The sequence below is a fragment of the Photinus pyralis genome, unplaced genomic scaffold (assembly GCF_008802855.1).
Source record: "Photinus pyralis isolate 1611_PpyrPB1 unplaced genomic scaffold, Ppyr1.3 Ppyr1.4_LG5, whole genome shotgun sequence".
In the NCBI taxonomy this organism is placed as follows: Eukaryota; Metazoa; Arthropoda; class Insecta; order Coleoptera; family Lampyridae; genus Photinus; species Photinus pyralis.
The window spans coordinates 26,686,933-26,696,722 of NW_022170596.1; the positions used below are offsets into that span (position 1 = coordinate 26,686,933).

At 36.3% G+C, this 9,790-nt stretch overlaps 1 long non-coding RNA gene across 1 annotated transcript; it reads right to left on the bottom strand.

Annotated features, from left to right (window-relative positions):
* Positions 1-6,044: 6,044 nt before the first annotated feature.
* Positions 6,045-8,723, bottom strand: LOC116172749. Its single transcript, XR_004145743.1, has 3 exons — positions 8,570-8,723; positions 7,847-8,486; positions 6,045-7,767 (listed from the first exon to the last, which is right to left on the bottom strand). It is a non-coding gene; the product is annotated as an uncharacterized LOC116172749 (long non-coding RNA).
* Between the last annotated feature and the right edge of the window lie 1,067 nt (positions 8,724-9,790).

Here is a 9,790-nt window from a genome sequence, read left to right on the forward strand (position 1 = left end):
ATAGCAGGTCATATGAGATTTAATTAAATAAACGAGTTGCCGTGACCGGATTTTCCCCTTCGAAGTGCGCCTTTCAGCAATTTACTTGAATTTAGCCTAGCTACCAAGTTTCGGTCACGTAGATCAAACGTTGGAGCTTTCGTTAATTGATTTCAGTATTTATGAGAGTTCTGATAAACCTCGTACCACTCCAAACTCTTGTGGTAAGAGAAGGTGTTTGGGTTAGCCCGTACCAACTTTTGGTAATGGTGTTGCATTGGTTACCAAGAAGAATCCCAAGACACTTTTGAACTAGGTAATGGTATTCGTCGTCATACTGTATTGTCAACAACGATAATACCTCGAATAATACCTACTATTACCTAATATGATTATATTATTACATAACAAGTGCAAAGCAGATTGCACAGACCCATGGTACCTTAATTTAACGAATATACATCAAAATAATCTAAAAATATACCTTTGTTATGTTATGCATGGGCGACTTAGGAATTGGCGTCAAGTATAGTAACATGTAATTGTGTTTTTCGGGGCCAAAAGTATGTCTAGTAATTTCAGTAGTGGATTCTTGAGAATCATTCATACAAAACCAAGCTACAAACTAAAGCTGTAGAAAAACTGTCCATTCTGTTCGTCTCTTCACGATTTGTGACCATGACGGTGTTCTTCGCTCTTACGTCGACAGTACTTGTTTTTCCAATTCTCACAAGAATACAAGTTTACAGGGATCGTCCTGAAATGGGACAATGTGCTGTGGAATCAAGAACAAGTGACATGGTCGAATACTTGAAACTTTACGTTGTTTTGTTTTTGGTGTTTTACAAAGGGATCACCTGCCGCACATCCACTCCAGGACCAACTTAAGCCTCTTAAGATATGGGGACACGTACATTTCATATTTCTTCTTTTGCCAATTTTTGTTTCTGTTTTGCTAGTCTGCGCGCTATTTTTGGGCAAATTTGTGTAGGAAAAATGCTTTTGAATGTGTTTATGTAAATTGATCGACCAGATCAGTAAAAAATAAGCATGAGCTTTTTAGAGTTACATGGCGATATCTCGAAAATAGTTGTATATATTTTTATGAAATTTTGGTGACTTAACGACATGGGGGGACAAATTTTAACATATGTTCTAATTTTTTTCTTTGTTCAATTTTTAGGGGTGGGGAAAGCATTTAAACAATAAAAAACTCGGGCAAGGTGTCTGAAAATATGAAAGTTGTGCCTCTACTTCCGCTTATTGTTCTTTTTTTAGCATTAGACCATGTCTATTTGCCACAGAACTATTATTGGATAGTATGAATTGGTGTTAACAATTAGCTCTTGATTTACTCTATGATCATTGAATAAATATTTATTATTCAATGCTATGATATAGTAGAGATGTGGAATCTTCATTCAACTTGCAATTTAAGATTATGTGGTTTACATCTCCGGCGATACTTTCATTCATTCATTATCACAAGTACAAAGGGGGGAGTCAATTACACCAATCCTAGCTGGAAAATGGGCATGATTGAGTTTTAACTTAGGTATATAGGGTAAAAGGTAAAGTGTTACAAGGCGATATCTCAAAAATGGTTTTATATTTTTATGAAATTTTGGCCAGAATTTTGGTGACATATTAAGGATATAAGGCGAAAATTTTTCTCAATGGAACCAGCCTGTAGACTCACAATGACTGCATTAAATGAAGTTATTGTGTAGATCCAGTGTATTGTAGAGTGGACCATTCAACTTATAAAGGTTTATGCGTTTATAAACACTTCGCTCATTCGTTGGGAGTCTAGAAGGTGGTTCCAACGGCGCACATGATTACCAGATTTATACTATGCGATCAAAAATGAGATGCTGTCAAGTCACCTTTGGAATTTTTGTTTACATGAGAAATCGTACTTAACTTGAACTTACAAAGGCCACTTGACAGCAACTCATTTTTGATTGCCAGTTCTATCTTCATTCATATAGCCCAGCGATATTGAGATGACCAATAAACTTGGTGGGAAGTTACAATACGAAAGTATTCCTTTTTTAGATGATACGATCTATAGTACGTAATAGCGTGAACCGATGGGCAGATGTACGGAAAACAGTCAGTCGTCCCAATAAATTATATGCTGAACATACATACAACCCGTGTAGGGACGGGAAAAAATATCCCTATTCCCTACCACAGAGGGCACTGTGTGTCGTAAAAGGCGACTAAACAACGGCCACAACTATCAGTGATTCAAAGATGGAATGGTTTGGGAAGTTGGTAAGTGGAAGGCGAACGATTTTCTGTTAGCGTTACCGACTGTTATTTTCCCTTTTCTACAGCTATTTTATAGGATTTTGAGAAGTACCTACTTACTTGCTATCGGGGACTGTGTTTGGCGTGAAAAGTAAACCTCCAGCAAATTTTCTTGGGGTTCTTGCGTTTGGGAATGCAATACCGGGATTGCGGGATCCCGAAATACCGGGATCGGGATCCCGCGGCATTTTTGCGAGATTAATCCCGCACATAAATGGAGCGGGATCCCGCGGGATTTGCGGGACTGAGGGGACGACTCTGTTTACCAATTTCGAAAGAAAATTCAAAGGGCTGTAACTTTTGAACTAGTAGCCCAATCTAGGAACTGTTTGAAATTATGGATTCTACAGGCCACATTCTATAAGAAAAATTTTTTTCCGGGTCGATCTGAGACAATTTTTTTGAGGGCCTCAAAAAAAGGCAGTGTACAACCTTCCTTTTTTACCAAAAATCGACTGCACCAAAATTTCTCGGAAAAACACTTTTTCTTATTAATTTTGGTGCGTAGAATCCAAAACAATTCGTACTTTTTCGATCACACCTCTCAATCAAAGGTTATAGACTAGAAACCAATTTCGGAAGAAAATTCAAAGGGCTGTAACTTTTGAACTAGTAGCCCAATCTTGAAACTGTTTGAAATTATGGATTCTACAGGCCACATTCTAAAGGAAAATTTTTTCCGGGTCGATCTGAGACCATTTTTTTTTAGGGCCTCAAAGGTTATAACCTTCCTTTTTTACCAAAAATCGACTGCACCAAAATTTCTCGGGAAAACACTTTTTCTTATTAATTTTGGTGCGTAGAATCCAAAACAATTCTTACGTTTTCGATCAGACTTCTCAATCAAAAGTTATAGACTAGAAACCAATTTCGAAAGAAAATTCAAAGGGCTGTAACTTTTGAACTAGTAGCCCAATCTAGGAACTGTTTGAAATTATGGATTCTACAGGCCACATTCTATAAGAAAATTTTTTTTCCGGGTCGATCTGAGACAATTTTTTTTTCGGGGCTCAAAAAAAGGCAGTGTATAAACCTTCCTTTTTTACCAAAAATCGACTACACCAAAATTTCTCGGGAAAACACTTTTTCTTATTAATTTTGGTGCGTAGAATCCAAAACAATTCGTACTTTGTCGATCAGACTTCTCAATCAAAAGTTATAGACTAGAAACTAGGGAATGCAATACCGGGATTGCGGGATCCCGAAATACCGGGATCCCGCAGCATTTTTGCGAGATTAATCCCGCACATAAATGGAGCGGGATCCCGCGGGATTTGCGGAACTGAGGAATTTGTCGACCAAGGGGACGACTCTGTTTACTTTGTTAATGAAACTGATAACGGCGAATTATTTTTTAAATAATTGTTAAACTTTTTTCGTTAAAAATGTACTATGATTTTTGATGCACTTTAGAAGACTTTTTGTACTTTACAGGTAAGATTTTTTTGAGTTCTAAGTTAGGCCGAAGGTACTTTTTTGTTCAATATTGTGATAATTAGCGATTTATTTTAATACAGAAGTTAACCGCACAGAATTGCTTATTTGCCAATTTATTTAAAGTTTTGCGAGATCCCGCGGAATTAACATCTAATAATCCCGCAAATACCGGGATTGAGATTTTGCTGCGGGATTGCATTCCCTAGTGAATACTACTTGTGAGTATTCTGTTCTCTTGAAAGTTCGACAGTAAAAGAAAAGTTGGTTTTACAGACGGATCTTCTTTCTACAGGAAACCTAAGCAAAACCAGTTGCCAAATTCTTGATAGAATAGCTTCCTAGCTTACATCCTTTATGCCAAAAGTCTTATTAATTTTTTGTATGTGCCTTTTATCACTACTTAGACACTAAATTGTTCAAATTCTCAAAGGAAAATTTTTGTTGACCTTTTACAGAATTCAATGTTATTTGGATGTTATACTATCTTAAACGATTATTAATTCTGGGCAATTTTTTATTGGTAGGTACATAATTGAGAATTGCTTTGTTTTGGATTCCTTCTATTGTTTTGTGCAGCCCAAAGCATTTTCCCTCTGCGATCTTGACACACTTTCCGTCAAGCATGCGAAAATTGTTTAACGATTTTTTAACAAGTGCTAAAAGCTCCAAATCGCGAAATTCGCGTCGCTTTTATATCCTTTGCGTGTGCTGTTTTTTTAAGACGTTCTGCAATTGCTTCCGTTAGAACAGTAACTGTCTCGACAACGGCAATGCGGTCTTTCGAATACCCTAATAAATATGTTAGGTTGCTTTTTGAAAAAAAAAAGTTCAATGCCGTTGCGGCGCTATCTCTAATATTGTGTCAATGTGTAACGTTCATTAGGTATTTTTAGACTTACCTAACTATTCAATGAGATACAGTTTTGCCTCAATTTTGAATTGTATACCTACTTCATCTTACGGGTAATTAGCCCAGTTCACCTTTTTATTCAGTCTAAATTTTTTTAGTTACCTCAAGAGACAAAAAAGATTGTCATCAGCAGGATTTTCCCAGCATTTCAGTTGCGGTGTCATATTTATTGTAAGAGTGACAACTACAATTCGTAGCTATACAGAGCAGCTAAGTTAATACATTGTAAAAGGTAAAGAAAACATAAGTAAGAAGGATTATGTACTTCTATGTTCTATCTGACTGTTTTAAGGGCCAATAAAACTACTAAGATACGTATAGTTAATTTAGATGAAAGGGATTACGTTAGTAGAGTACATAGATATGCTGATACCATGCTCGTTACTACTATAGGTATATTCAAAATGAGTTCGAGGAATGTCAATTAAAATAAACCAGTGTTCACAGGCAGACAGACAGATCGGTTTGCATTCGGGACAAATCTCACATAGATACAGACACCACGCAACGGTAGCTGTAAATTTGCATTTAAATTTTTTCGAAATTTCGTTGTGTTACAAGTTAGAAACATTTGAGATTCTAAGACCCAGTAGTACAATGTTAGTTTAAACTTCAGTTTATAGTTATAGTTAAGTTGTGGGTTAACAAATTTGATTGGCTAATATTTCACAAGTTGACCGTTATGGAAATGAAGCTCATTTTGGTTGCCTTGTTTAATTTCAATGAAGCTTTCGGAAACCTTTGGTATGCCTGGCTTTTATACCATATTTCGTCTTCTTAATTAGTGTTATTTGATTATAATTGCACAATTGTAAAAAAAGCTAATTTAGCTGAATTTCAATAGGAAATCACAGCTTTTTCTTTTGGTCTTTCGTGAATATAGCGATTCCTATTGGCACAATGAAAAACATGGTGGATTTAAATTACTAGACGTTATTAACACCAAATAGTAGGGATTAGTCTGCGAGAAAAAATTAATAATTAATAAATTGCGAAGTTCGCAAGAACATTTTTTTCGGATAAAATTGGTTTCCGGCGATGTTTTCTTGCGCCGAGATGGCGACGCCGAAAAGTACAATTTCCTCGCGGGTACAAATTAGTCGTAAATTCAAAAGATTGTTATATTGGGATCCTAAATTTTTTACATTTTATAATGGAAAAAAAACCCAAAATTCCTCACTGGAATATAACCAAGAACTAAATAGTTGATAAATTAATATGTTTATAAGTTCCTTTTGAACACAAAGTAATTTAAAATTCAAAACGCCAGTTTAGAGGTCTTTTCTTAACATTTCAGATGATGCTGACGAATGCGTGGAGCAGGTTAAACAAAAAATTAACTTTTTTAAATTTTATATTTGATCTCAATAAAAATACCGTAACGTAAATTTAATTACGTGACTTATTTATTTACAATGAACTAACAATAAATTTAAATCAGTCTTCAAAAGGATTGATTTCTAACAGAGAGGGAGGAATATTCTAGAATATTCGCAAAAAAACAAGTCCATATTTCGCGGTTAAGTTTTTTAGTTTTTCTTTACATGATTCTAGTGGTCGGTCGTGCATAATAGCATTAATGATTAATTTTTTTGTAATTAGTAATTGCCATTGAAATTGTACACCAGTGAATGGCCCCCTACGAGAGACTGGATTGTACTTGTGCATTGTAAAAAGTAAAATTGACTTTGTATCGGTAACTTGCTTTCAAATGAGTATTTGTTAACATCTAAGTATTTTGCTCAATGAAAAACGTGAATTGGAAAGCATTATGAGGGGATAATGGAATCATCAATAGATCTTCACATCGACGTCGAATGTAGAAGACAAATTATTGTCATCGGCGATTCACAGAATTCCAAAATGAATTCTATAAACAATAACAGAGTTGGGGGACCAAGTTTATTTGTATAAAATGAACAAAATGGGATTCAGCGAGGTCGCTATTGTTTTTCAGCTACGTTAGACTATGGAGCCAAAAAATTTTTATAAAAATGATGGATGCATGAAGATATTGTGGGTCGTTCGCTATTCGGTTGTATCGGATTTTTGCGTTACAAAGTTGATAACAAACTCACATGGAAAAATCATTGCTACACAGTATGTTGCTTTTCAGGATACGTGCATCTTTGCAGATTTAACCATAAACTGTAATTTTCTTTGTCCATCTTAGCAGTATTAGATGCGAATGGAGTTATTTACTGACATTTTTCCCAGAAGCGATGACAATAACATTGTGCAACCGCACAGTCACAATGAAAAAGATCTAACAAAGTCATCAGACCCAAGAAGAAACTTCATGCTGCGTCACACCTACAATTAAGCCGTAATCGTAAATGAACTTAGTAACAGCTTTACAATCAAATTTGACCTACAAAAAATTGCTTCCAATGACCTCACTATTTTGGAATTTATTGATAAAATTCGTAGACGTTTTTCTCATCTCGTAGACGCCTAACACTTTTTGGTGATAATTAAATGGGTATGTGTGTTGAAGCTACCGTCATCCCATATTACAAAAATTAGCGGAAAAAACGATAGTATTACGTGATAAGGAGATCGTGAGAACTTTTCTGAAATAATAGACGACACGTGTGTAATTGCAAACTTCAAAATCTTCGCGGAAACTCGTACATTTCCCGCACGTCATCTTGTAGTTGCAGAAGAAGGGTAAAAAACCCATCGGGCAAAAGTGTCCTTCGCCATAGCAGGTGTACGTAAACGCATCTTTGCGGCAGCATTCGTTCCGTATTTGTTCACCTGATTAAACGTCGTCGCAGGTATAATGTTATTCAATTACAAATTAAGGTGGGAGATTTCAATAGTAGTGAAAGCCTAGAACTTCTTATCATTACACCTTCGGCTCATGGTCACTTCACCGCATTCAGTTTAGTAGTGTGCAAGTTTCGTGAATGAGTGAAATGGAGAAGTACTTCTTCAACAAAATCGACAACATCCATCCCTTCGAGGAGAAGAATTTTTCGGTGTTACTTTCGACGGAAGTTGATAAAGTGATTGCTGCACAAACCGATCCAGATTACGAACAATTTTTGGCGGACGTTTGGGTTGGAATTATCCTTACGTTGATCGTCCTCAGCTGCGTTTGCTGCATGTGCTCCTGCCTGCTGTACCACAAATTCCAGCAGTGGAAAAGGCACAGTAAGTATCGAATATCTAATTACCAACTTTCTAAAATATGCTTACCGCGTGTTAATTACACCAGATGATTGAGTCTTCAAAAACCATGAGGTCTAAAACTGTCAATGAACTGTCAGTCAACCGGCACATCCTTTTCGTGCAATTTCCGTTAGGTACTTTAGTAATTACCCACGTGAATCATCCGCATTTCCAAAAACCAAGAGATTGTGGCCCAAGATATTTTTGCGGTGACACACCTCTTGGTAATTCTTTAGACACTCGATATAAATAGTCAGTTTCTTCGTAATTAATCTGCATAAATAATTCATAAACATCAGAATGTGCGTATCATTTTTATTCTCTAGTGCATTTATCGCCTAAATACACAAACTTTGTCATCGCGTGACCCCCTATCTTGTGTTAAGTACTTATCGTCAAAATTGGTTTAGTAAAACTCATTTTTGCAGTTTCCCGCGTGACCTGCAGCGATCTTTGGGACGCATTTTCAACGTATCAAACTGTAAACAGTTTTCGCAAACAAATTGTGACGATAGACAACCTTGAATAAACATGGTTTTTTACCTTAATTATTGTACCTATTAAAACGTTGTGATTATAAAGAGGTGTGGAAGTGTTGGTCTGCCACCACATTTGTATCTGTTCTACCACTTTCTTCTTCGTCTGGTGGACATTTTCAAACTGAACTCTAAAAATCTTTGGCTTAATCAATTTTTAATTATTCACTACACAGCCCAGTTAGTTTTTTGTCCAGATCAGTGCTGTATTTACCTCTCTGAAGATTTCCTACCAGTAATTGTTTGAGAAAAGGCTAGAGACGTGACATATTATTCCTCCTTCGCTACGAAAAACTTTAAAACAATACGATAATACTGGCATGCTGATAGATTTATCAATCGGACGTGCATGGATAGTAAAAGCGTTATCTTCAAACCTCTCGATTATTATAATCCCATTTCTTGAACACGTCGATATCGTCAAGAGTTGACAACAGATATTTTATCCAACTACAAAGATTGTGAGGAAAATGGTGAAAAGATCTACTTTTATTTATTTAAAGCAAATGATCCTATTCATCCTTGCTTTGGAGACAGTGTGATACTTGGCTCATATGATTCTGGTAGCAAAATGACAATGATCAAATGATTCAAGTTAGGTATTTAAACATTTAAAGATTTTTCGTTGAGAGCATTCATTTTGCCTATGTAAGTACCCTCCTCCGACAATCTGTTCTTGAGATATAAGGAATTATATCCGATCACGATCATTAATTTCTTTCGTTGAGACCTTTCATTAGAGTACCATGAAGGATAAAACCAGTTCCAGCAACCCTCTTTTGATATGGGGTCAGAAAGAAGGGCGGGAGTTGGTAGAAAACAGTTCCTTTAATCTTCCCTCCCCTCCTCGGCCATCCACTAATCTCGAAAAGGAGTCGCACGTTTCACTTTCTAAAACAGCATCTCAGGAAAAAGCTCATGGGGGGACTCCCTCAGATAGCGGAATTTGATGGCCGTCTGGCACACCTTCACGGTATAGGCTACCTATTGCAACAAATTCCAGGACCCTACGATCTAAAAATAGGTTAACACGGACAGACGGACAGTCGGGCGGACAAAACGGAAATAATAGCACAAAATCTATTGTACCTTTTTTGCTAATTGTCTCATTATGGTGTCTAGTCTTGCACCAAGGCAGGAATGCGCGACTTATTAAAATAGTTATAACAAACAACCAATCTTTTCCACTCCTTGTGCCCTTTTTGTATTTATGAATCCTATATGCTTGCTGCATAGAGAAACCCAAATTCTTGATCCAAACTCCAATTTGTCTGAGGAAAGGATTAAATGCTATCACAGTGCTGGCACCTTTTTAGAAAGGCGCTTTTTTTAAATCGTTTCATCTGCACATTTTGACTTTTACACGTGAAATTTCTCGTTTATTATTATTACAAGTAAAAAAGTTCGAAATTTTGGGAAAAGTACTTGGTGGCCC